General features: G+C 43.4%; 1 protein-coding gene across 1 annotated transcript in view; it reads left to right on the plus strand.

Moving 5' to 3' along the window:
* The first annotated feature begins 917 nt into the window (after positions 1-917).
* GLI2 (GLI family zinc finger 2) overlaps positions 918-26,144 on the plus strand; it is a 188,587-nt gene continuing 163,360 nt past the window's right edge. The window contains exon 1 of the mRNA XM_053948022.1: positions 918-955. The gene's annotated coding sequence lies outside the window, so the exon portion shown is untranslated. The remainder of the gene's footprint in view (positions 956-26,144) is intronic.

The following is a 26,144-nucleotide window of genomic DNA, read 5'->3' on the forward strand; positions in this document are numbered from 1 at the left end:
GCCTCCAGCCCTGCTGTGGCGGGGGCTTGAAAAAGTCGCGCAAACTCGCGGGGAAAAAGCAACCACCAAAGTTGGAGGAAAACCACCCCCAGCTCCATCCCCGCCTCTGCGCGAGCGAATCTGCACAAGCCAAACTTGTGCTGTTTGGGGAGGAGGGGGGCAGCTTTCCTCGAGGAAGGGGGATTTGTGTGGGTTCGCTGCAGATGTGCTCCAGCTGAGCGGGGTGTGCGGGGGCTCCCGGCGCTCCCGAGCGGCGCGGCGGAGCCGGGCTGGCGGAGCGGATCCCACCGCGCCCCACAGAAAGCCCCGCACCCAAAATGGTGCGGTTCGCTGAGGCGAGGGGGCGATCCGGGATGAAAGGGGCTGGGGGGAGGAGAGAGAAGATCCGGAGCGGTGCGCTGCTCCCGCGCCAAAAGGGTGGGAAGGTTTAAATTTCCCTTTTTTTTTTCTTAAAGGGCGGGTGAAAGAGAAAACAGACCCTAGAGCCAGTTTTCCTCTTGTGTCAGGGCTTGAAAGCGCTCCAGCGTCTTCCTGCAGGCTGCTCAACTTCATCCCTCGTGTGTGTGCATGTGCGTGTATATCTATTACACACATAAAGTAGGTGTACGTGTGCGCGCCGTGTCCCGCCGGCGGCCCGGGCGGATGGGCAGCGGGAGCCCCTCACCTCTGCACGCCGCCCCCAGCCCTCCACAGCCCTCCCTCTCCCCGTCCCTCCCCGCCCGCCTCCGCGGAGCTGCTCCGCGCCTGCAGCCGGGAGAGCACCGCGCCGCCGCCGGGTTCCGCGGCAGCTTTTGGCGAGGAGCGGAGCGGAGCGGGGGAGAGGCACAAAAGGGAAGGACGGAGGGAAAGTCCCTCCCACGCCCCCCTCCCCCAAGTTTATGATGGGGGTCCGGAGGAGCAGCGCTACTCCGCGGCAACCGCTCGTCTGCTGAAAACTTGCTGCTTCGCTTTTTGGGTAAAGTTGATGCTTATTGTGTCTTTTCATTGTGCTTTTTATTCTTTTTTTCACCCTCCTCTTCTCCCGCTTTGGTTGGAGCTGCTCTACGCCGGTGGGGGGTGTGTGTGAGGGAGGGTACAATTTGGTGAGGGTCTCTCCTCGCAGCGGGTGCCCGAGGGGGGCCTGTCCCGTGTGTCCCCCCGAACTCGCAGGTGAGCGGGGAGGATGCGGCCGCGCGTGTGTCCGGTGTGTCCCCCCCTTTCCCCGTCCAGACCCCTCTGGGACCGTGCCTCCCCGGCCATTGTTTTTCCCGGGGGCTGCGGTGACAGTCCCAGCCCCGGGCTGCTGCCGGGACCGCCTTGCCCTGGGTCCTGGAGGACGGCAGAGCTCCCCAAAGCCAGAATTGAGTTTGTCTCTTTTTTTTCAGAAGAAAAATGAAGTTGCCCCTTCTCCTCCTTGTCATCCCCCCATCCGGGAGGGGCAATCTTTCGACAAGTATATTTGCTGAGGAATTTAAAAAATTCCCTGCTGCAACTTGATCCCTGTGTGATGAGGAGCGGCTTGGAGAGACCCGGACTCCAATCCTATTAAGGACTTAGAGAGTTGAGAGTTTTTTCCCCGGACTCGGTGGCTTTAAAACAATCAGGGAGGAGGGGAGGGAGATGGGCTCATCTAGATGCCTTTTCTGCCTCAAGTGATTGCCATCATTTCCTGGGAAACCTGACTTTTCCAGCGCGGGGGCTTAGGGTGATTTATCAGTGGTCCTGCTGTCGGCTTTTCCGAGGTTTATGGGCTTATTTATTTATTAATTCATTTAGCTAACCTGCAGCCAGGGCTTCAAAACTTCCCGGGCCGGGGCTGCGGCTTAGCCGCGGGCGCGGTGCGGTGCGGTGCCCCCTCCGCGGGGCCGGGACCCGGCTCGGCCCCCGCCACATGGCCCGGGTGGCCAAATGTCCGGGCGTGGGGGGTCACCGCCGGCCGGGCCAGTGAAACTTGTGTCTTCCTATGGCTGCGCTCGCATTTCATACTGCCCCAGGTGCTGGAAAACCTCGTGCTTACAGAAATTAGCATTTTATTGGTGTATGGTGTTTATATTTTTACGGCCACAGATAAAGGCACTAGTTGTAAAACCTTGCCTACCCCCTACCAATCCCCTTCTTTTTTCTTTCTTCTTTTTTTTTTTTTTTTTTTTCAATTGAGGCTCTGGGGATGTACGAGAATTTGAAAGTAAGCGTTACTAGCATGTGCATAAAACAGCATTTAAACAAATATTGAATTGGCATGTGCTGTGCAGTTGGTGCCAAAAAAGTTAAGTAAATAAGCCATGAAATTCAAAATACACACAAGTGGAATAGACTGATTTGTTATAAGACTTGCTGATTTTATCTGCTTGTTCTAGCTACCTTGATTTAAGAAAAACTTTGGAGGTCTTTTTGGGGCTGGTTTTGTTTTGGTTTTTTTAAGTTCTAAACCTAATAAAATTAACTTCATTAGAAAAGAAACTAAATTCACCTGGAAAAGAGGTTTTTGTTAATTAATTAAATAATTGTTTATGCTGCTGGAATGTTTGAATTGCGTGATAATTACTGCATACAGCAACTACAGTTGGTGAATTGGTTTGGTTCAGCTTTTCTGATGGGCGGATATGGTAATTTGTATTTTGGCTGAAACATCGGGAAATGGTGACACCTGTCAAACTTTGAATTGCAATAAAAATGTAGTATTGAATGTTATTGCAAAACTGACAACTTTGAAGAAGCGAATGAAATTCATTATGGCTCTTCCACTGTAAACAACTCCTGGAAATTTGTCATTTGATTGAAAGCATGACCTATCTGTAGCACTGAAAAGTACCTGATTGACTGAAGATGAACTTGTTAATCTATAGGTATGTCTATATGCAACCTCTGGTGTGTGTTTGTGAAAGAGTTGATCTTTAAAGCAAGTTGAGGTAAGATTCACTTCATCTTGAATGTTGTTATTGCTTAAAGTATGTGACTTTGAAGTGCCCAAAAATGCAACTGCTGTTCTTCAAAGGAAAACAGATCTTGAGGACTGTTTCCAACTTCCTTTCAATGTCTTTCTTTTTTTTTTTTTCTCCAGTGTGTCAAAGGGGATGTATACAGATGGACAAATACTATTTGTGTTAGGTCATTCAATTAGAGAAAAATTAGAGACGTAGAAGAATTTGAACTAGATGCATATGTCAATATAAATCTAGCATAATTTCATTAAAGCTGCTCCAGGTTATACTTGGATAAAAGAGAACAGAACTTGACCTCAGACATCCAACACATAGCAGCTTGCATTCCCAAATGTCACACTGAAGTCACATTTAGAAAAGACAGCCTTCTGGTTGCATATATATAAAGAGCAGTATTTTTGTCATTGTTTTGAAAACCAGTTTGAACTTCTATGTCAAAGAACCGTTTTTGATTATGTTTTCTGTGATTCTAATCATCTTACAGGTTTATACCACAACTTTCCTTTCAGTGGCACAGTTGTATAGAAGCTGCACAGGCTCTGGGGCTGTGTGATCGATCAGCTGTATACAGAAGGGGTTATGTGTTAGCTGCAGTTTTGTCTGACTTGAAAATACATTTTTCATGATCTCGATACTTTGTTTCTATTGAAAACGTTTGAATTTTTCAGTCCTCTGGACCCATCTTTTTTTTAATTTAAAGATAGGGTAGAGCATGTGGCCTAATAGCAGTTGCAAGTATGGAAGACACTTGGTTAACTGCCTGCCCCTGTTTTTGGTGGCCTACTGTAAGCCAGTTGTTTGCCCTGTAGTCTGAAAGGTACACAGATACTTCATGCTTTTGTACTCTGAGAAGTGCTCTGTTCATAGTGAAGTTTCCAGTGCAGATTAATGAAGGCAGTGGATTCAGTAAGCAGTCACCAAAATCTGTATGTATTTGTGGAGCAAACACCTATCTATTGCCCCATCACAAAGCCTCCACTTAATAATCTGGCCAAGGATTTCAAGGCAGTGAGTTTTTTCAAAGAAGCTACTTAGGAACATTAGATGTGACTATAGCATCAAACTAATTAGTTGCCACTCCATTTCTATGAAGCTTCTAGGGCTTTATAGAAATGCAATATTTGCACTTCTCACTTGCAGCTAAGGCACTGAGGTTAAGCGGTCTCTGCTTTTTGTCCGCTTTCTTGCTGATGGGAAAGATTCCAGGGCATTGTTCAAGAGCTGCACAACCCCCTTATGTACCTGGGTAAATACTTTAAACAGTTGCACATTTGGACAACTTGCCACAAAGCATTAAGTGGTATTTAGGGTTTGCTTCAGCTCTGTTGCCAGGACCCTTTTAAAAAAAAAACCAAAACAGCTTGTAGGTATTTGGGAATGAATTAATGCAACACTAAATAAAATAACAGCAAAGAATGAATCCTTGTATGAATGACAGCAAGAAGGCATTGTATTAGAAAGCAAATACATGTGTGCCTGTGCATATCTACATTTATGTATGCACATTTGTGTGCATGCATGGAGTACACACAATTCATGACCTGTGCTTACAGCAGATCCCATATATATGCATCTTCTAGAAACTAACTGGTGTTTGTTGTAAAAGGAATGAAAATTGCATCTTGCATGGCAATCTTGATAGTTCAAGAGGCAAAATTGCAGGTTTCCCTTGTGAACAAGTGACTGGAATGGAAATAGTGGGTAATCAGGTCAAACTTTCTACAGACCAGTTCCAGTTGGAGTGAATACATGTTTGATATGTGTAGTCCAGGAGAGGCCACAGAACTTCTGTTCATTCACTCTTGGCTACTGTAAAACCACAACCCATAACCTTTAACTTCTTATAAACAAAGTGAACCTAAATGCATTAAAGATTAAATGTGTTGCACAAAGGGAACAGGAAAATTGTTCTTTAATTCAGAAGGTCAGAGCTGTAAAAATTGTTTGGCATTTGAGAATACTCAGTACCACAGCAAAAGGAGGCCTCAGTGCCTGGAAGTGGACACCCAAATTCGAAAAAAATTGAATATAGGCTCCCTTGGGCTCCTATTGTAATGACTGGAAGCGTTTCTGATACTGTCATGGGCATGACTGCCCAAATACATTAGTCACTGGTGAATCTTTTCTTATCGTTTCACAATTATTTGATTGGCTGTCACCTTTCTGTAATTATAAATATTCTAAGAGGAAACAATAAGAATTAGAACTGTAGGTACCAGGATCTTTGTACTGGATGTATTTCTTTTTACTTTCTAAGTGTTCTTTTTCATATGAAAAGAGTCTTGCAGCTTTATCCTTATTCAAGTCTTTTCTTTTTGTATCTACTGGGGAGAAAACCATTAATTTTGAGGAATGGTGAGAGTAAGCCTTAAGCTGTCTTTGACATTTTAGTTTAACTTGAATAGGTTAATTTTTTTTTTTTTTTTAAGAAAACAAGTTGGTGGGAAGTGTGTTTTAACTGTGAGCGCCCGATTTCGACCATTAGCATAAGAAAAAAAGTTTTAGTGCATTTGCTATTGTATTGAATGAAGAGTTCCAACAGTCAGGGAAAAGAAAGTAAAAGGCTGTAAAGAAATGATGGTCTATTCAGATTATTCAGCAGCCCAGAGCTCTGGTCATCTGCCTCTGAAATCTGTGATCGGGATATCACTTTTATCTTCCTGTGCCTTTCTCTCACCCATTTCACATGTTCACTTTTGTCAAGGTTTATTGATCACGTTTTTTTCTCTGCAAATCTGTGGAAAATTTAATGAACCAAAAACAACTGAGAAATAAAAGGAACTTTTTATTCATTAGTCACTAGATTGAATTTTGTTCTGTAGTCACTACCCTCTTGCCTCCCATGTGCCTCATTGTGTCACTCCTGCAGCAGTTACAGTATGTACAGTGGGGATGGCCACATTATTCATTCTCTACCAGGGAAAAATTTGTTTAAAGTTGTGAACTCACGGCAGCCCCAGCTCTGCTTCTTGGCTTTTCTGTGCCTTCCTGACTTTTGGATTCTTGACTGTGGTGCTTCTGTCACTAAATACCTTTAAGTGTGTATTCGGCAGAGCATTTACCTCTTCAGGAATTAAATGTATTTGCTGCCTAGCAATTAAATCCAAATTTAAATGATTGCAGATTAGTAGTAGTTATTTACAGTCCTGATTGTTTTGGTGCTGTGATCCTTGTTCATTACACATCTGCTTTGCCGTGGTGCTGCCCCAGAGCGCTTTGTGATGCAAATGCTTTTGTTAACTTACAAATAGTTTCAGTATCTAGATCATCTCAGGTGACATATTTAAGTCGCTTCTTTTTTTCCCAGATGGACTTAAAAAGCTGTAATTAAATGTGGTTTCCAGTATGATTAAGCTTTCCTAACATTTTCCATGGAAGGATTTACTTGAATTCTGGCACTTTCTGAACTTGTCACTGCAAGATTTTTCAATAAACGGTCCTTTTAAAATTAATTTCATTTCATTTCATGCAACTCGTAAGTGTAGTGAAATGAGGCAAAATGAAGCATATATCTGCCTGAGAGATTACTTGGATGTTTCTTGATTCTAAAGAACTTTACTGCTACCCAATGTTAAATGCTAAGTCTAAATCCCAGGGGAAGCAAAACCATGGAGTTCTGTAGAACAGTCCCAAATACTCTCCTAATGAATAGTAGCATCAATCCTGATACTTTTAAGGGATGATCTAAAAGCCACAAAAGGGACTCTGGACTTGAGCTTGTAATTTCAGCTACAGTGATGGCACATCTGTTTTTCTGCGCACAGAGTGACTCTCTCTTCTGTAGGAGTAGACACTTGCAAGCTTAAGCTGCCTGTAAATCTAGAGAGAGGACTTAGTGCCCAGCAGAATGAGCCCTGCTGGAAAAATGGGGGCTTCTGGGGAGGCGTGTGGATGGGGAATAGTAATAAAACGTCTCCTATCCCCTGTGAACTGTAGGATTTTAGTGTAGACAACCCATTCACATGAAACTAATGAAATCTCTCCAGAGAAAGGTGCCTTCTCTGGGATGCTCTGCTGCACAGCAGAAGCCAGTGTGGGTCCAGCCCCTCAGAGAGGAGCACCCTGTGGTCACAGTCCCTCACCCCCTGCCATGAGGTGGCAAATACCCCCAGCAGGGGACCAGCTGGTTCTTCCCAGAATCTGAAAGGGATGGTTAGCTGCACAGCTTAATTCCTGCAATGGCAGTGGAAAAACATCCCGTGTTACAAATGCAATTCAGAAGAGTGGAGATTCTGTAATGTTACAGTGCTGTGCCTTATATTCATTACTAGGAGCTTTAAATATCCAGTCTCTGGAAGTTAAATCCTGTTTCAAACAAAATGTATATTTGGTGATTATATTCTATTCAAGCAAGCAGATTCACCTGGAAATAGTTTAGCACTGTGTTAAGCAGTTTGATTCTGTCGCTAAAATTCATTGAAATTCCCTTGAAAACATCTCACCATTTTTTTTTTCAGCTTGGAAAGTGGCATTCCTAGCTAGAATCAGTGTATTGCTCCCCTCCATGCTGACCTGAGGAGCTCTATTAGAGCCCTTTTATCACACCGTCTTTTAAAAGCAAGGTCTGTTGATTGCAGCGGTGTTAAAAGAACATCAGTTCCCAACACCAAGATCGCTCCTTTTCACAGCAATGCTCAGCAATGCCCCTTTGTGCGGGGGACAATGCAATAAGTCAGACAGGACTTTCTGAGCCACCTCTATAAGGAACTGTAAGGGCTGCTGAAGTACACTTGTGTTAAGTTGAATTGATTGAAATTTAATGGCTGTTAGTAGCTATGAATGGTAATGATTTTCTAGAGTATCTTCACCATGCTTGACATTAATAACTGTAGAGTGTGTATGTGTGACGCTAGTATGTTATTCATTTTTAAAGACGCTTTCTCCCAGCCCTCTTTCCCATAATTTAGTTGTTTTGATGCTTCAGAAAAGAAAAAAATCCTGTGCTCCGAAGAGCACGTACATCTTGTCAACATAATTTTGTGCTCAAGATTTTTATTTTTTCCAATTCTAACATAAATCAGACTACAATATAGTAAGAGTGATGAATTTGTTTTACATGCCATCAAGAATTAATGTTATGCAAATAAAAGCTTTACAGGTGCCATGATTTACTTAATAATTTCAAGTTCTAATATTTAAGCTCATTCATTATGTTTGAGTAAAAAAAAAACACAGCACATTCATATTTTAAAACGTGAAATGTGAGATTTGTGTGCATTTGCTGTGTGTAGTTGCTGTGTAAGCACATTTGATGGCTAAGGAATAATCAATCAGTGTTTGCATTCGGCATCCTATGCCTGTAGATGTTACAGAGACATTTCAAAGAGAATAATCAAATATTTGTATATAAGGAGAAGAAGATGGTGGTGAAATATCCCTCACAGATACAAAGAAGCAGAAAACTGCCAAAGAAAACTTTTTTGGCCTTCAGAATTGGAGCAGGGCAGCACAATTTTGCTATGCAAAGTGGCCTTTATTTAATCCTGAGCTGTTTGCTCCCAGACCTGCTGCCTTTGCCGCATGGTGAGGATGAACTGAGGAGCTGGTGAGAGCTGTAGGCATCCTGGGTCAAAGGTGAATGGGAATGTGATCGCAGGGTTTTCAGGCTTTGATATAATTTTTAGTGTGCTTCCCAAAGGCTAAGGACAAGGGGGAGAAAGTTTGACACATAAATACATCTTGAATCTCTGAAGATAAGAATAGATTTTGACTTTATTTCTCAAAAATTGAGGTCACAGTGGTCTGATGACAGGCTGAAAGCCCATCACTCAATTTTTTTTTTCTGTTTCTTACTTTTCTTTATTTTTTTTTTCCAAATGAACAGACAGATTCTTATTTTTGATACATTGTACACATTGAGGTAGTGACAGCATTTTCAGGTTTTGAAGTTTGTGGCCCTGGGATCAAGGTTTAGCACCAGCATTCAGGCCTCCCTGCCCAAACAGTAGTAATATTACTGATAATGCCATAAATTAATCAAACCTCTTAAATTTGGTAACAGTGAATTAAAAGTGAATCTTTATAAAATGCAAGAGGGTCACATGTTCCTGTGATTGCTGCAGTTCTTAGTTGTGGGAGTAGGTTCAAGAATTGCTCCTTGACCTCTTCAAGCCCAGGGGAGCATTGGCCAGGGAGCAGAGTGGTACTTGGCTTTTAGTAATTTTGACAACTTCCCCTTTTGCTCTGTGTTCTTGAGGAACTCAGAGGAGAAATTCATTGAGATGCCCCATTCAAGCCAAGGATTTAGCTGGGTGTTAAAGGGCCATTTGGGAAGTGGCACACAGTGTATACCGTGATCAAGTTAATTATGTTGCTTTGGCAACCCCAGCTTTGGAATTTCCTGGCTAGGACTCGTTGATGGAATCATATTCCAATATCTGGCGTCATCAACACTATAACCTTCTACTAAACTACACCAGGGTTGTTAAAAAGTAGCAGAAAAAAGAGATGGAGGATTTTTCTGAGAGTTAACAATTGATTGTTTTACATGCTTTGTGTTGAAGTAAGTTTCTGTTTATAATTTTCAAGTATAATTCCATTGTAGGAAATACAGTAGCAATATAATTGCTTTTCCAATGGACTCCCAAGTGATTGTTTTGGAATTCCTTTTGTGGAGAATTTCAGCATTTTGAGGTTTTGTTTCAATTCACAATAAGTCCGATTTGGAAACCTTACATTTCTTTGTAACTGCAGTAACTGGATTCTTAATTTTACTCGCTTCTTCTGAGAGCTGTAAGGGTACACAGGGCTGAGCACAGCACATGTGTTACTGAACCATGCCCATGGCCAATTTTTTTCATCTTTGATTTATTGTGTGTGCTGTTGGGGTCTTTTTCCCATTTTTTTCAGAGAAAAGGGAATGAGGGGGAAAACGTTGTGCATATTGGGGTTCCATTATCCCAGCAAAGCTTGCATTTCTTCATAGAGCCGGCTGCAGCACTCTAAATCTCCATTTCCTATTTGAGAAAATGTTCCCACTTCTGCATTTTACTCCAAGGCCTCTGGGAGGGGTTGGTAAAATTTAAACTATGTGTTGGACTTCTTCTGAGAAATTCTGATGCTGGAGGTGATTTCATCCCTCTGGGACAAAGCACATGGGGGAAGTGGGAGGTGAAAGGCAGGTCTAGATCTGTGTCGAGAGGATGGGGATGAAACGGGGCAGTGCTGGCAGCTGCTGGAGGTTGCACCATTCTCCCAGGAGTGTGCAGGGTTGAGGGATCTTCCTCTTCTCTGTTCCAGAGGGCATTTCCAAGGTGCAGATGGCAGGGATATCTTTGCCAATGCATTTGTTTCCTTTAATCTTTTCTCAGGGTAGAGAGACACCCTAGAATCAGACTCCATCCAAGCTGTTGAAGGTGGGAGAGGAGATGGGCTTTCTTGGTAGAGAGGAACTCACTGCTTGCGAGTTGGTGTTGCTTTCTGCTGCCTGCTTTGGGCTGGCTCATTTCTGGTCGCTGTGGGTTCCTCTGCATCAGGTGGTGGCTTTCCAGGGAGGCACTGCCTCAGTTTAGGCTGGAAACTTTTAGTGCATTGGGTGCAGTCAGGTGATGACATGCTCCAGCTGTCAGGCTGGAGGAAGGGGACACAGAACAACTTGGGACCCCTAACCCTGGTCATTTTGGTGTCTTCCTCCTTTGCTGTTGAAGATGCAACTTTTCAACCTAAGGGAACCTCCTGCCATCACCCCACTCCCTCCTCCTGTTACGGCGTGTGGAATAACTAGTGCCTTCTTGAATCAGATCTCCAGTGAAGTGTAGGACCCTACAGTGGAAATGAAGAAAGCAACCACTCAGGGAGTCTTGTTCAAAGTGATTCTCCCTCCTTTCCTCAGTCACTCTCTTCCCCTGGTTTGGTGCAGCCCAGGGGCTGCTGCCTGGGACTGGCAGGCTGTTAGCCCTGCTCTAATAAAGGAGAAGCAGTTGGGCGGTTTTTATCTGGTGTATATTTTTCCTCTCTTGCTGTATGTTGTTGGGTTGCTAGGATGAGGTCCTGGTGTGCTTTCTGTGTGTGCTAAACCACTCGTCCCACAAACCTCCCATGTAGGCTGGACTGGGAGTCCTTGGTGCAGCAGTTCAAACAGAGTGCAGTGCTGCAGGTGCTCTTTTGCTGGCTGAGTGCTTCAAATGTCACACCTATCCTTGGCTTAACATCTGTGCTGTTTCAACATCTCATGTGAGCTAATGCAGTTTAGGCATCACCCATTTCTCTCTCTCTCCCTGGAGGTTACAGATTTCCAGACACCCTTGAGATGGAGTTTTAAGGTCATCAGTGGCATTTTTAGGTCACAGAACTGCAGGACCTTGTCTTCTTGCCAGCTAATCAAATGACTAATTAGTTCATATATCGCTGCTGTTATCTCTCTCTCTAGCTTTGGTTCAGCTCTGCAGGATGAAGCCTGCTAGGAGATGACATCTGAGAATTACTTGATTGGAAACTTAGAGGCAGATATGGTCAAGAGAGTCCATATGAGCAATCACTGGTGCCTGTGTTAGTCTCTGTACCCCAATTAATCCATGTGTATTAATGCATCTGTCAAAGCACGGTATTTAAAAACAGCCTTGCTCTAAGCCTTTCTATGATTACGGCAGTGAATACTCAAAACACGCAGCACTCTTAATTCCATTGTAATTCGAGTAATTTGAACAAGACTGTATTTTAACAGATGTAGCTGTATACATCTATTTTAATTTATTTTAATCTATGAGCAATTTTACATCTGGGCACTTTATCCTGCACCCTCTTAAATGCTCACAAATAGGGACTTGGGCAGTGCAAGCCTTTGTGCGTATCACAGTCACATTAACCCACTTTATTTCACACTTTTCTCAGGTGTTGATAGCATCTGGTTGTGACAGATGCTTTCTGATAAAGCCTTCAGATCAACATGCCTTTGGAGACATCAGTGCTCTGTGTTGGTACTTGCAGACTGCTGTATCCAAATACTCTTCTTTAATTGTCTTATTAAGTAGAGAATTAAGCTGTGTGCTTTGACTGTTTTGGTGCCAGTGATTCTTATTGCAGGCTTTGGCACGGCACCACATTGTGTTTTAAAGAGACAGCATCACTTTAATGATGTGGGAATTGAGTTGGAGGATAAAAATCCGCTGAGAAAATGGCTGACTGAAAGTACCGTATGTAAAATCTGATTTTATGTTCTACCTCTCAGACTATTAGGTGGGGGGGTTTAGTTCAAATGCCTGCAATAATTTAAGAAATAAAAAGCAGAAATTCTCCCTGCTGCCAGACCACAGGCTCCTCAGCGCCAGACTTGCAGACGAATGTCACATGTTGCTGTATGTTTTGAAAGCATACCATGTGTTATTCTTTAGCTGTCTCAGTCTTCCCCCCCAGCTATATCATCTTCCCCCTAGCCAATCTCACAGAAAAACTTCTAATGAAAAAACTTTCCTTTCCCCCCTGTCCGGTGCAGACTCCAGGATGCGTTCCCCTGTACCTCTCACTCCATGTGAAGGTCTCTGCCCGCAAACTTGCAGAAGTGATTTTAACTTGACTTCATGTAACTGCCTCTTATGCTTTAAATCAGGCACTTTTGACACTGATATTGCAGCTTATGTTGTGCGTTAGGATCAAGAGCTCACAAATGACTAAACATATGGTTAAAACTTTTTTTTCATGAAATATAATATGTTTCAGTTTAACTCAGCTGTGGGTCTAGATAACAAACCTCCACAGTTTGCCATTAGAATAATTGCATTTCCAGAAACAATTTTTACTCTTTCTTTTCTACTGTCTTGGATTAATGTTTCCACCAGCTAATGACAGGACTGGACATGCAGACTGGATTAGAGCATAGTGTGAGTAGTATGAGCTGAACATGCTGGCATCTCACTTTATTGCCTACAAGGTTAAGCGGTTTACTGTGAGGTCGCAAGAAGTAAACTGAAAGCAAAAAGGCAAATTAATCCAGATCTCTTGGGTTCCGTCACTGATGAGCGTGCCTCCCAGGGCATTTGCCTCTAAAATGTTGTTTTGCCCATCCTCCAAGCCTGCAGCAGTGGACCTTTCCCACGTATGGCCAGCTTGTGCTTGGATGGGAGGTCAGAGTCCAGCCACTCCTCGGGTACCCGGGTGTCACTCCGGCAGCGTGGCCACGGGATGCCGCTCCTCCTCCGGATCTGCAGTGCCAGGATGAACGTGGCAGAAAAGTTGGCAGCAGCAGCCTGGCGCTGCGGCTCTCGTGAATGGTAAAGGCTGCTTTGCATTAGAGCTGCTCCCTGGGGCTGCCTCCTTGCAGGAGGTCTGCTCCCAATTTCAGCAGGGGTAGGAAGCAGCCAGCACTTGAGCTCGACGTCTCTATTAAGTTCACTGTACCAAGAAAAAGACGGCTACTCAGGAAAGCCACTGCTTGGGTTTCTGCAGAAAAGAGTGTTGAATTGGTCCAGTGGCAGAATTGCAGATCACATCTCTGATAGGCAAGAAACTGCTGGGGAGTAATGCTAGGATAAAGGGTAGGGCTGGGAAGACCAGAGCAGGTGGTGCAAGGGGTCGTACGTGCATCACACCTATGTGTGCTAGCTAGACTACTGCTGAAAATTCATCATACTTCATTTGTATTCCTTCTATTTTTCCTTTTTGTTTGTTTGGGGTTTTTTGTTGTTTTTTTGGTTTGTTGTTTTTTTTTTTTTTAACACTGCCATGATTGGGATTTATGCAGGTACCTGCATCTAGCCGTACCTTGTAATTGTAGGTGGTATTTCCACCTATGAGCTTAGGTGCTGGGTGTGCCATCTGATACCCCAATTTGCAAGTGGACTGGTCATACTGGGGACTGAATGAGTCTGCTCACTTATTGCACGAAAAAGCTTAGATTTGAATCCATGTTGAAAGGCTGGATCACAGCCTGTGTCTTAAGCGTGTTGGACTTGTAATTCTCTTTTCAGTTGAAATTAAAGATTTATTGGTTTTCTATGAAAACAATAATAGAAAGTTTGTGTTTCATGTTTAGGTATAATTAAGAGTGTGAGGCTTGAATGATGAGGTGTACTGTGTTCAGAAAGAAACCTGGTACCATCGTACACGAGTGCAGGGTTTCCACTGGGCCACGTCTCTCACAGATCAGTTTGACAACTCCTGCTTTACTGGGACCTCCTTTCTCACCAGTCCCTCATGTTTCCTGGGGAGCTGCAGTGTTCAACTGGACTCAGCAACCCAGCTGTGTTGTAGTGGTAGAAATATTGCAGGGACACGGCAAGTGCCTGTGCTGGGACCACCAGCCTAAGGCAGAGTGACGCCTGTGTACTGAGTTGACTGTATGGCTTATATCTGTGGGGAGGAAAAATGGGTGCTGTGTTTCCCTTCTTGAAGTCAGTGGAAACCTCACCAGAGTGCCACAACTTCTCAAATATGGTGGATGGTGGCTTAGCCACTTCATCCACCAGCTCCCTCAGGACCCACAGCTTAGTCCCTTAGAAATACCAGTAAATGTTGCAGCTCTGGCTCCCTCACCAAAGGCGCAGGGCTGCTCTTTGCAGCCAGGCTTCATGGCAAAGAGCTAGTGAGTGATGACTGCTTTGTGAGACCAAGTGTGACCAGGAGGGCAGGTCCTGCCTTGTGTATTAGCAATTGCCTCTCACATGGACCCCTGTGACCTTTTTGTACTAATGTATTCAATCTGGAGCTGTGCCTTGGAACCATGCAGAGCTTGTGCTGGTGGAACAGAAGGGTGACTTACCCTGCAGCCTTCCACAAGCAGTGATACACACTGTGCTTCCCTGTGCTTTGTCTGCATAAAAGTAGGCAGGGGCATTTCAAGATAATTGCTATAAACTGGAAATGTCCACCATGCTAAGGATTTGCATGGTTGGGACAGACCTTTCCTTTGTGACACTTGTCATGGTGGTACATGAGAAGCTACTTGAACCTGATCCTCTTGATTTATGAAAGAACTGGTTGTAAGTTTGATTATTTCCCATGGGGCTTCTGAGAAAGCAATGCTTTCCCTGCCCTTTTCTTATCTGAGGGAGCCCTTCCTGTGGCCTGCAAAGATCACCTTACTTTCAGGACATTTGTGGGACATGCATGTATTACAGTTCTAGTTAGTAACGATACCTATGTGGATTATCTCAGAGAAACTATTGCATTATTTTGTAGGAAGTTCCTAGAACATTCACTATCTATTTTTATAAGGGAGATCTTTGCCTTAAATTTGTTGCTCTTCAGCAGAAGAGCCAGTGCCCCAGCAGAAGGTTGGAATGTGATGTTATCAGCTCTCTGCTCTGCTAGACCTGCGGGCTGGTACAAAACCACTTTTAGCTCCCAAGCAGGCACTTGGCTCACGAGTAGTTAAGGGACATGAAGGAGTCCCAAGGAGACAGATGCACAGACAACCTGGTGGCAGCTGGGAAAATACTGTAGGGGAAAGAAGGGATGTAAGACAGCAAATCTGTAGGAAACCAGTCTTCATTATTTCTGCAATTTGTCTGACTACTTGCGCTCTTTTATAAACTTTTTATTACGGCAAAAGTGACTAGAATAAAAATAGTCTAGTTGCCAAGGGGATAAACAGTGAATTAAAAGGATTAAGTTCTGAACACTTCACTGCTTTTAGAAAGATGTTATTTGATTTACTAGCTTAAGTTAAATTTACATGACCAAATTACTTCTTAACTTAATAATGACTTTTGTGGGGTAAAGCACCCCATCTCTTTAGGTGTTTTAGAAGGACTTAATCCAGAATACATCATAACTCTTTAGGCCATTATGGAAGAGTGGAGTAGCTATCCTTTGTGTCATAAGCTAAATGAGTGCTGACTGGCATTTGAGTCTTCTGGAAGTCAGCATGACCTGCATGTGGTGTAGGTAGAGATAACAACTCAACATGTAAGATAGAACTATTCCCAGCATTACATTAGCTATGTTGCCAACTGTGATATTTTTGATTGTTTCATTTTTCATAACTCTTGAGATACTTAAAGATAACTTGTTGGGTTTTTTTTTTAAATATATGTCTTTGTTTTCTAAAGACAGCTCATGGAAAGTTGATGACTGACAGTGGCAATTCTGTTTGAGATCACCACAATAAACTTCTCTCCTGATTCTTGTCGACGTAGTCAAGCCAAGCTCCTGCCCTTTATAAGGGTTCAGAGTTGCTGGCAGTTTGTGTTGGTTTCCTCTGAATCCACAGTGCTTGTTTGTGGCTCTTTCTTCCCCCCACAGCTCCTCACACAGCACACTTGCATGTTGGACAGAGTCCAAATTTCCTCCCTCCTGGGGATTCCTTTGCTGTTAATTTAAGTGATGGCAAATGCAAACTTCTTGCCAGAGCTTGCTGTGTGTTTTTTGGATGCTTTTTATAGCTGTTCCCTGAGGGGTCAGCTTTTGTCCTTCCCCACCACGCTCTCTGCTGTGGGGAGAGAGGCCTTGAACTGGAGCTGATCGGTCCCACCTGGCTTTGAATGCATCTCTGACATGGCTTCAGGACCTCACTGTCTTTCACAGGTTTTGAAGGCTTTTGCTTTGTTGTTGTTTGTACAAAGCTGAACTTTATAATAACCTTAGTGTATATGTAATCTTAAAAGCAGAATTAATCATTCATGCCTATAATAGAGTGTGTCTAATTTCTTATTAGATGGTTTTCTGCAGGACTGTGACCTGATGATTTTAGATGCTACATGAAAGTAACAATTAGGGAGGAAAATTACTATTTTTAATAGGTATGCAAAATAGCTTTTCTCTTCAAAAGTCATATGGTAAAGACATGGTGCTAATATGAGACAGAGTGAATGTGTTGAAGAGAAGTGAGAGCCTATCTGCTGTATGCCTGAACTGCAGATTTATGGGATACCTTCTCAAACTGGGGACATTCACACAGATCAGAGCACAGTCTAGAAAAGCACTCAGTCTCCTTCCAGGTACACCAGCAATAGCCAGGAAAGCTGAAAGGCAGCTCTTCAGTTTGAAGTCATATGTGCCTTTGCTCATTTCCCTTCAAAAGGTCTGCCCTTGTCACCAGAGGGGATTTGACTACCTCCCCCAGCCACAAGTTCTGCTTCCCAGGGTTATTCTCCATGGCCTTTGTCCTGCTGTGAGGTTTGTGCTTGCACAACTGAGAACCCGTTTAGTTGTGGTTTTAACCCCTCAGCTGTTTTCAGCAGTCCTCATCTGATTTTTCCAGACAGTTTTGTTGAAGGAGCTGTGCAGCAGGACATGTTCACAGGACAGGGAGAAACAGTGCTGGCTTTATGGAGATTCACATGTTGGAGGAATGTCATCTGTTTGTGCTTCATTTTGCACTGGGGTCTGGCAGGGCACTGTGTGTTCTGTGATCATCTGGGCTGTTGTAGAAGGCAGAACATTTGATTGAGCACGGAGGTTTGTAACCCCAGCACTGCAGAGGTTTGGTGTCCCATTTCATGTTGAACTGAAAGCCTCTGGTGGAATCAGAGAATCATAGGAATGCTCTGTGAAGGCACCTGGTAAACTAGTGGAAATGATGGTGAAGGAGTTCTCCATTGTGGCATCCTGGATGGAGAAATAAACCCCTCGAGTCTGGAAGCAGTGTGGTGGGCAGACTCAGTGTTTGGTGAAGGTGACTTGTGGAGACCATGCAAGAAGCAGCACAGCACTTCAAAATGGGATTCAAGTAGGAAGAACAACTAGATTATCTGGGGGGAAAAATCCAGTGGAGTGGACATCCAGGATGCAGCATCTATTGGGATACGTAGGTCCTCAGGAATTAATAATTGAGCATGAAGATCTTGCAAATGTGCTGCTTTTCGTAACCTGAAAAGACCACCACCCAAAAAAAGGTTTGGTTGCTTGTCCTGTGCTGAGGCAGCGGATGGGACTGAGGACACAGCACTGGTAACTGCAGAAAGTGTAATGCATTCAGGTCTGCTTCACTCCATTACAATAGAGACTGACAAATTGGAGAGAGTTCAGGAGAAAAAAAGAAGTAACAAGAGAGCTTGAGGGATTGACTTACAAGAGAAGACCGAAAGAGCTGAATATAGATAACTTGGCTAAAGGATGACAAATGGGATGGTTGAGATATAAATCTACAAATATCTGAAGGGTGTAAACACCAAGGCTATGAAGAATTATTTAGAGTGGTACAATGGGGTGTAACTAGAAGTAATGGGATGAAATTTAAGAGAAGGCAAATTTCAGCTGAATAATGGGAGAAGCTTTTTGACAGTGTGATGTATTAAGCCATGGGGCTGCTTTTCCAGCAGTAGTCCTGTCTCTCACTGTTTAGGGCACAACCCTGTTTGCTTAAGAAGCCAGAGTTTTCCAGAGTCTTTATTAAGGACAGTTTCAAATCATGCCTTTTGTGTTTTATGTAATTGATGCAGAGGCATGCAAACCATACACCAAAGCTGCTGTGCCTCTCCACACATGCACCATGTCTGGGTGTGACATAGCATCTCCTGTTGTGGTGGTGGAGATGAAGGCAGGGGTGTGAGCAACCTCTTGAGCCACAGCTCAGCCCAGATGGCCCTGCTGGCATGTCAAGCTAGGCCAGGTCAGTAGAATCTGCTCTTTGATCAGAACCTTCTTTTACCTCCCACACTTCTCCCATCCAGGTGCTGTAGTGTTACCTTTTGGGGGTTAGTTCACTTATGGTCTCTGGAATAGATATCAAAGTTATGCTGCAGCTCTGCACCAAGAAATCTCCCACTTTGCTTCAAAGAAATCAGGACAAACAAGCTCCCATTGATGCGCATTGTCTATGATCTTTTATAAATCTACAATACTGTACCTTCACTTTTTCTTTAGAAACTCCCATTTCTTCTTCTGCTTTTCACTTCACTTGAAATACAAACTAAGGTCAGAGGATCACTGTCCTACTGGCAGAACACACTGCATTGTCTGTCATTTTAAAATGTCCTCCACAGTAACTGAGGAAAGGTTCATTTCTCTACTCTTTATGCTTAAGAGTGACTCAAATGCATTTTGCTTTTCCTAATCTAGAAGGGCTAAATTAGAAAATTAGATTAACTAGCTGTGTAAATCAAATTAGAGTTATCTCAACTAAAATGGTAACATGGGGAATATGGCAGATTCATGTAAATAGAGAAACAAATGCAGCTGTAGCACATAGCACACACTGGAAACTTGGCTATTTTGTTGAAGAGAGGGAGGACAGAAAACTTTAAAGCACTGGCATTCTTGGAGCATAAATGAGACAAGCTGAAAGTGTCTTTTATAATTGTTCTTAAATGTGTTTTGTATTGCTCATGCTGTCCCTGAAGAGGTCTGTGTCCATACGCTTCAGGGAAATTTCTGAATTATATCCTCTCTCAGACTGTGGGAAGAAAGAACTGCTGAAGGGTTTCATTCTCCTCTGCATGGGGAGGAATATTTTTCTTGCTGAAAAATGCAGTTTTGGTCTCCTCAGAACTGGATTAATTTGGTGGATGGTTTTCATGGGGAATTTTGTATGTGGGGAAATGTCAAAACAATTGTGTCTTCATTGCATTCCCGTTACTGAGGGCTGTGGTGAGAGTGCACTCCTGGAGAGGAGAGCTTTCCTTTGAACCACTTTTCACATCCAGACCAAGAGTGGATGTGTGCTCAGGCCCCATCGTCTCAGGAGAGCAGCATAACCACTAAGCTACCTCAAGTTTGCCACCTTAATCTAAGTGGTTTCCATTCAGCAAAAATAAATCATTTATGTCAGTATGACTCCAGAATTATTTTTAAAAAATTGTTTGGTTTCACTGCTGTGCAGGAGTATCAGTTATCCTCCCTACCTTATTTCTGAGGCCACTTTAAAAAGGAATTTTAATTATGCAGCTGGGGGTCTGTAATGGCATTTGCAGGAGACATCATTGGAGGTTTTTTTCCCTGGAGCTTGACTGATGATACTTTTGCACCCATATTAGTAGACTTAGGCCCAACCCATTTACAAGGCAGACTTTCCAGGCAGGCGCTCCTCAAGAGGACAGTGTAAAACTGGTCAGGTTTCTTTTAATTGTTGCTGCAAACTTCTCTGACCCTTGATAGTGAAAGACATCTCTGCAAAAGCCAAGCCTGGAGCGACTGAGGGAAGTGTTTGGGGGGAAAGGATACCTCAGAATAAACTGCAGTGGATTTTGGGGTCACCATAGCAGTCCAGGCCAGTTTTAACTCCACAGCAGGGCTGGATTATGATCTGGGGCATTTGGAGTATTCCCAGCCTTGTTGGTCTGAGTTGATAACCTGCAGCTGAAGGGCCTGGGATATGGGTGGGAGCTGTGAAGTACCAGCAGGAGCAGCAGAAATTCAGCTCCAGCCAGCCTGTGCAGCATGGCAGACTATAAGGCACAATAAGTATACTTTTTTTGTCAGTATAAGAAAGGAAAAGGCTGCCCTTCCTCCTTATCTGTTGAGGGCACTGAAAAATCTTGAGCCAGCTTGTGCAGCGAAAGGATTAATTTGCTGTGGATGTTTGATTAATAAAGCAGTAGTCTATCTCATTACATTTCCCCATAGTAACTGCAAAAGAGTTTCAGATGTGCGTGGCCTTTACCTCTCTCCCCATACTGTGAAACAGACGTCTCGCTGACTGCCCCCAAAAAGGACAGATCAGCACCCAAACCCTCCTTCTGGCACGACGTGAGGAGAAGCCAAAACTCAGGGAGGGAGTCAGCCCAAGTGCAAGGAACATGCCTTTCTTTTTCTTCTACAATATGAGAAAACATAAATGAGTGTGCAAGAAAGCCAGGCAATGGAACCAGATTATTTTGACTTAAAATACAGTGTTAGTTTTCTTCAGCAGCATTTAAAGGTTGGAAAGTTTTCAGCTGATTTTGCTGACAGTTGCACAGTTTCTTTACTGCCTTTTGTCATTTTCCAGGGCATCTATCCTTCATTACTCCATACTAGTGCCCTGCCTTTATCTCTTGCAAGTCTGCTCCTCAGCCCAGCACTGTGGGCCTCCAAGAATAAATGTTTATAATGTTCATTTAGCTTTCAGTGAAATCTCTTCCAGCTTTCAAAGAAAGCTCTTTAGTTTGGTCTGCACAGATGTAAACTTTCAATAGGAGAAATTCCCTGTGTTCAGCTAATGGCTTCAGGACACCAAGTGCTGCTGATGTGAACTATAGTTCAGTGTCCTTGTAACTTCATGTAAAAACTATGTGCTACCTCTGATTTTGAGTTTAAGCACTCCATAAGAGTGGATTTAGGCCTTCTATACATGCAGTGTATACTAACAGTACCTTATTTTTGTTTATGTATAAATAAGACGTCTCTCCACAAGATCTGTTGGAAGCCAAGTATGGGGTTTAAAAAAGGAATAAATAAGCAATGGAACAGTAATTCTGTCATAAGGTGCATTGTGTCAACAGCAGTTTATTTTATTTACATCTTAGAGTAGGAAGTGCTCTGACTTGTTAGTTTGTTGTTGCTTTCTGATGTGTTGGGTTCTAACATGGTTCTCAGTGACTTTTGTATTCTGTTTTCCCAAGAAAAGCCTTATATCACAGTTTCAGTTATTTTCCTTGGCAAAACTTAGTATTTTATTTATTGTAAGCTGCCGTAAGTTAGATGAACTAGCTTATGCTTAGAGCTACATATTTCATTCACTTAGTTTGCACATTAATTTAGAAAATTGAGGAGATGGTACCAGCCATAGGTGATGGAAGTTTTTCCCCTGATGCATTCTCATTTCACAACAAATCTAGCAGAGACTGAAGGGCTAAGGGATGTTGTTTCTTTCCATTAACACCCATACAAATATTTTCTTCCCATATGTCTCAAAGTGCTTTAAAGAAATGCTTGAATATTATATACCAGATGCTTGTGTTAAGAAGCTGAGTCACAGATGGACAGTCAGGGGTATCATGACACCTGATAATAGTGTCGGAGAATGGGGGCCCTTTGCTCCCTGTCCTGGGAATTAGACCACTGCTTCATGGTCCCCACTGTAGAAGTGGCTTAAGGTCTGCCAGAATTTCAGGGTCCTATATTCTAATGCAGAACAAATTTTCCAGGATTTATTAGGATGTCCACAAAATCAGCTGTCTTTGCAGTACGTCCACTCTGGATGAATCATTTCTTGTCACTTGTCTCTGACAAGATGGGAAAGTAAGTGGCCGTAACTCTGAGCTATGTCCTCCACATCTCTCCTGAGGGTCAGGAGGAAAGGGCAGTGCTGGGACTGGGTTCCCTTGGTGTGTGCTGTGGGGTGAGGTGCAGCTCCAGCATCTCTGAGCTAGCATCAGATGAGCAAGTGATAAGACAGGTTTAGCAGTGTCCTGGCAGCTCACTGGTGAGGTTGAGCAGCCCAGTACAGGGTTGCCTTGGACTGGCCAGTCCCAGCCCAGAGGTGCCTTAACATGCTCCACACACAGCACAGCCGTGTGGAAGTTTTCTGCAAATGACTTCCAGATCTAGCAGGCTGGGGACTTACACTAGACTAAAACTCCCTTAGGCATGTAGAAATAGAGGTGGAATAATTAGCAACCAACCAGTGCTGGACCCCTGGTCTACCGCTGTTATGGTTTACACCCATAAATTCTCATAGCTGTTCTAGGGCCGTGTGTGTATGGGAGCAGGGAGAGGAGGAGAGAACTTCTGGTAGTGATCAAACTGCATCTTAAACTCTGGTTTGTGTTGAGCCAGAAGGGTTTAATTATATATATGTAACATGCAATGAAAAGCAACATGGGTCTTGAGTAGACCATATGTCTTTAAGTGCTGCTTGGGATCACTGAGAGCTGCAGAACCAAGCTTTAGATTTTGGAGATGTGGTTCAGACACAGAATTGTGCTGGTGTCCCTAAACTTTCCTGGTTTTGAATAACATTTTTGTAGCTGAGGTTTTGCAAGTATGAAGCCTGAAGCCAGCTTAAGGAAAGTTTATGATGTGAAAATTAAGTTTTCTCTAGTAAGCTGCAGTTTGTCAAAACAACTGCACGCATTCCTGTTGGGCTAGAGTTTGGCAGGATGCAAAGATTGCATCTCTCCCTTTGAATATCCGAAGAAAATGGAAACCTGGCATTTTAATCTTGCATGGATTTCTACACATCCCTTTCAACAGCTGGGATAAGCTCCTCTGCTTTATCACACATTTTCCCTTGTGTTATGAATCACCACCTTCTCTTCAGGCAGTTCACATACAGGATTCTTCAGTCTTTGGAAGTTCGTGTGTTTGACTAAGGGGAGCAAAAAAAGGTTCTAAAGGGACTTGCCCAAAGATAAGATGGATCTCAAATTTGGTTGTCTGACAAGAAATGAATTGTCATAAAATTGGAGCTGGTGCTAACTGACATTTCTGCTTTTGGGGAAAATATTTTGGGAAAATTCACTCATATTTCCAACAGACTTCTTAAGAGGGTCTCACAGAGAGGAAATTCCATACATTTTTTTGCTCTGGAAGAAAAAAAAAATCCAAAACTGGTTTTAGTTGATTACTCTGAAATGAAAGAGAACAGCTGTCTGCTCCAACTCCCCACACCCAGGGAAGGAGGGCTTAAAGCTCCCCTTAAGCTTCATGAAGAGCTTGGATACATGGAGCTCTCACAAGCTTTGTGCTCCTGCCAGTAGCCTAGGACAGGCATCCCGGCTCCCAGGTGCAGAAGGCAGTCCATGAGGTGGGGTTTCCTGGGAACAGGAGCTGGGGAGTTTGTCTTCCTGGATAGCTGCTGAGGAAAGTTCTGACCCACTCTACAAGTAGTTACCTCTAACTGATGCACAGCCATAGACATTTCCAGTGTGGAAAATCTGATGATTTCCACTGGAAATCTCTTGTGACAGGAGCTCCTGACCTCTTTTACATAGGTGTTGGTGTATATGCAATGTGTAGCATATTGCTAATAAAGCTGTATAGTACCATTAAGATTTGGAGCATTGCTGGAGCAGATACTCAGAATCAGTTGGGGATTCTGCTTTTGCAGGTCACTGTTTGGATAGGAGCCTAATGGTATTCAAGCAGTTGTAAGCAGGAGATCAATAAACGAGAAATGTCTGAGTTATTCCCTTTCTGCTTTGTGACCTCACTATTTTAGAGCTTTCCCTTTTATGAAACTCGCCCCGTGTGAATTTGCTCACAGCTGTAAGAGCGATTTAGTTCCACTCATTAGTGATGAAGCAAAGGTCCATAATAAAAAAGAAAGGATAATACATCACTTAATGTATTTTTTCCCTGGGCTTGATGCATATGGAGCACTTTAAAGTATTAGTTGTTTTCAGATATAGTAGAAGTATTGTGTATTTTGGAAAACTTAACTGCATAAGTAATAGGAGACCTCAGCCATACGCTTCACTATTAAATCTTTTCTGAGAAGTGTGGAGAAGTGTGTTTGCTCTGCGTGTGTTTGTGTGAGTTATGGGCTGTGCAGATCAGCGAAATGCAAATTAGCAGTCCTCTACTGTCCTGTCATATCTCGACTCGCAATAGCAGAGTTCAGAAGTTCATTGCTTGGGGGAGGCAAAAAAAAAGGAAAAAAAAAAAAAAAAAAAGAAAGTTTGCTCTGACTTACTTGTGCTTTTATGAAGACTGTCTGGAGCTAAATAACCCCTGGTGAACTTGTATCCTCCACCCCAGCTGCAGCCTTTCAGCTCCAACAAAGACCACTCACTAAATCCAGGAAATGGAGCGGCGCGTGGGTGAGTGGCTGACTCCGCATTCACACCCTGCCTGTGTTCCGGGGCAGCCGCTCTGCCCAGCCCTGCCAGCAAAACCCTCTGCATGTGCGCCTGGAAAAAATAATTCCTCGCCATCCACAGAGAGCTGCACTTTCCATTGAGTTTTTCCAGCAGTGCAGCTTTGTAGAAACCACAATAAAAACATGGGGCTGCAAGATTTTTATTCCTTACATTCCTCACTGCACAAAAAGCAGCACCAAATGTTTTTCTGGAAGCAGGATTTCCAGCCATGAAACAGTGATTTAGGAGAGTGAGAATATCAGTTTCCAAGAATGTTTAGTTTGGAAAACTTTGAGTTTTACTTGAGACATCACTAATCTATCTCCTCCACTTTGATTACTCCTTTTCCACATACATTTATTTAGCCAGCGGCTGTTATTCTTTTACCCTCGAAAAATCTGTTTTGATGCCCCTAAACATCGTCTTCTTTGTTATGCTAAGGCGGGAGATAGAGCGGCATGCAGAGAGAGAGATAAAAGCGGTGTTGTTTTATGGATCCTACGCAGTGTACTTTGCAGGAACTTTAAAGATAATTTGCACAGTGCTCCTCAGTGGGATAAATGTTCTCTAAGATCATTTACAAAACACGAACAAAAGAATATTAACAAAGACGAGTAAGCACAAATTTCCTCGTTTCACAGGTGAAGAAACAAAGCTCTGTAAAACTTATTTGTTGATACAGGGTCTGGTCAGGGTTAAAAAGGGTGAGGCTCAGCCTGCAGGGCCATCATGTCCGTATATCATGGTAGTTGCACTGAGATGGGAATTTAAAGTGGCTGAGGAAAGAAGCGGCTGTTCAGCAGTTTAGTCATTGGACTTTGCTGCTTGTTTAACATGACATGTTGGAGATGCTTTCAGGTGACGTGGATTTCTATCACTGGGGTGTAAAAACAACCCAGAACCTCAACTGTCCCTGCCAGATGCTGTAATATTTTGTATTAGGGAACTTTATATTTAAAAAAAAAATACATTTTGTGGTTCTCAAAGACTAGAAGTTTCCTTGGGAACTTCAGCACTGCAGCCTGAAATGAAGCAAGCACTCTATTGTGCCAAGGGGATAAGGTCCCCAAAGGAGCGGCTATGGAGGAATGCCTGACTGGCCCTGGCACTATCCATTTGCACTTCTTATGAAAATCAGTGATTAGTGGTTTAAAAATATTTACAAGCTTGTGAGAAGAGGTTAATGCACAGTAGTTGGAGCTTTGCACATCTCCTTCTGACTGTGCTGTTCTCCAGCTGCTGCCTGGTGGCCTCTCTTGGGAGGCAGATGATTTTCAGACTCGCTGTACTTGGGGCAATGCTCTTGGTCGGTGTCAGATTCACAGGAATACTGTCAGGATGGAGCCTGGAGCCCACATGTCTTGCCTGAAAGGCATCACTAGTCCCCCCAGTGCAAATGCTTGCCTCTGAGAGGCTGAAAAATTGTCCAAGGTGCCTGTGGAGCCACATTCATGGACTTTCTGGCCCCTCCATCTTTGCAGGATGCCCCAGTCTCTGCTACTTGTGAGTGAATGTATTTAGAATTTTTCCTCTGCGAGGTATTGGTCAAAGGCAACTTAAAATGATCCAGCTGTTATAATTGTCTTTCCATCTTTACCCTTCTGGCACTTGTGTGGTCATACATTATACA

The sequence above is a fragment of the Vidua chalybeata genome, chromosome 7, assembly GCF_026979565.1.
Source record: "Vidua chalybeata isolate OUT-0048 chromosome 7, bVidCha1 merged haplotype, whole genome shotgun sequence".
Classification (NCBI taxonomy): Eukaryota; Metazoa; Chordata; class Aves; order Passeriformes; family Viduidae; genus Vidua; species Vidua chalybeata.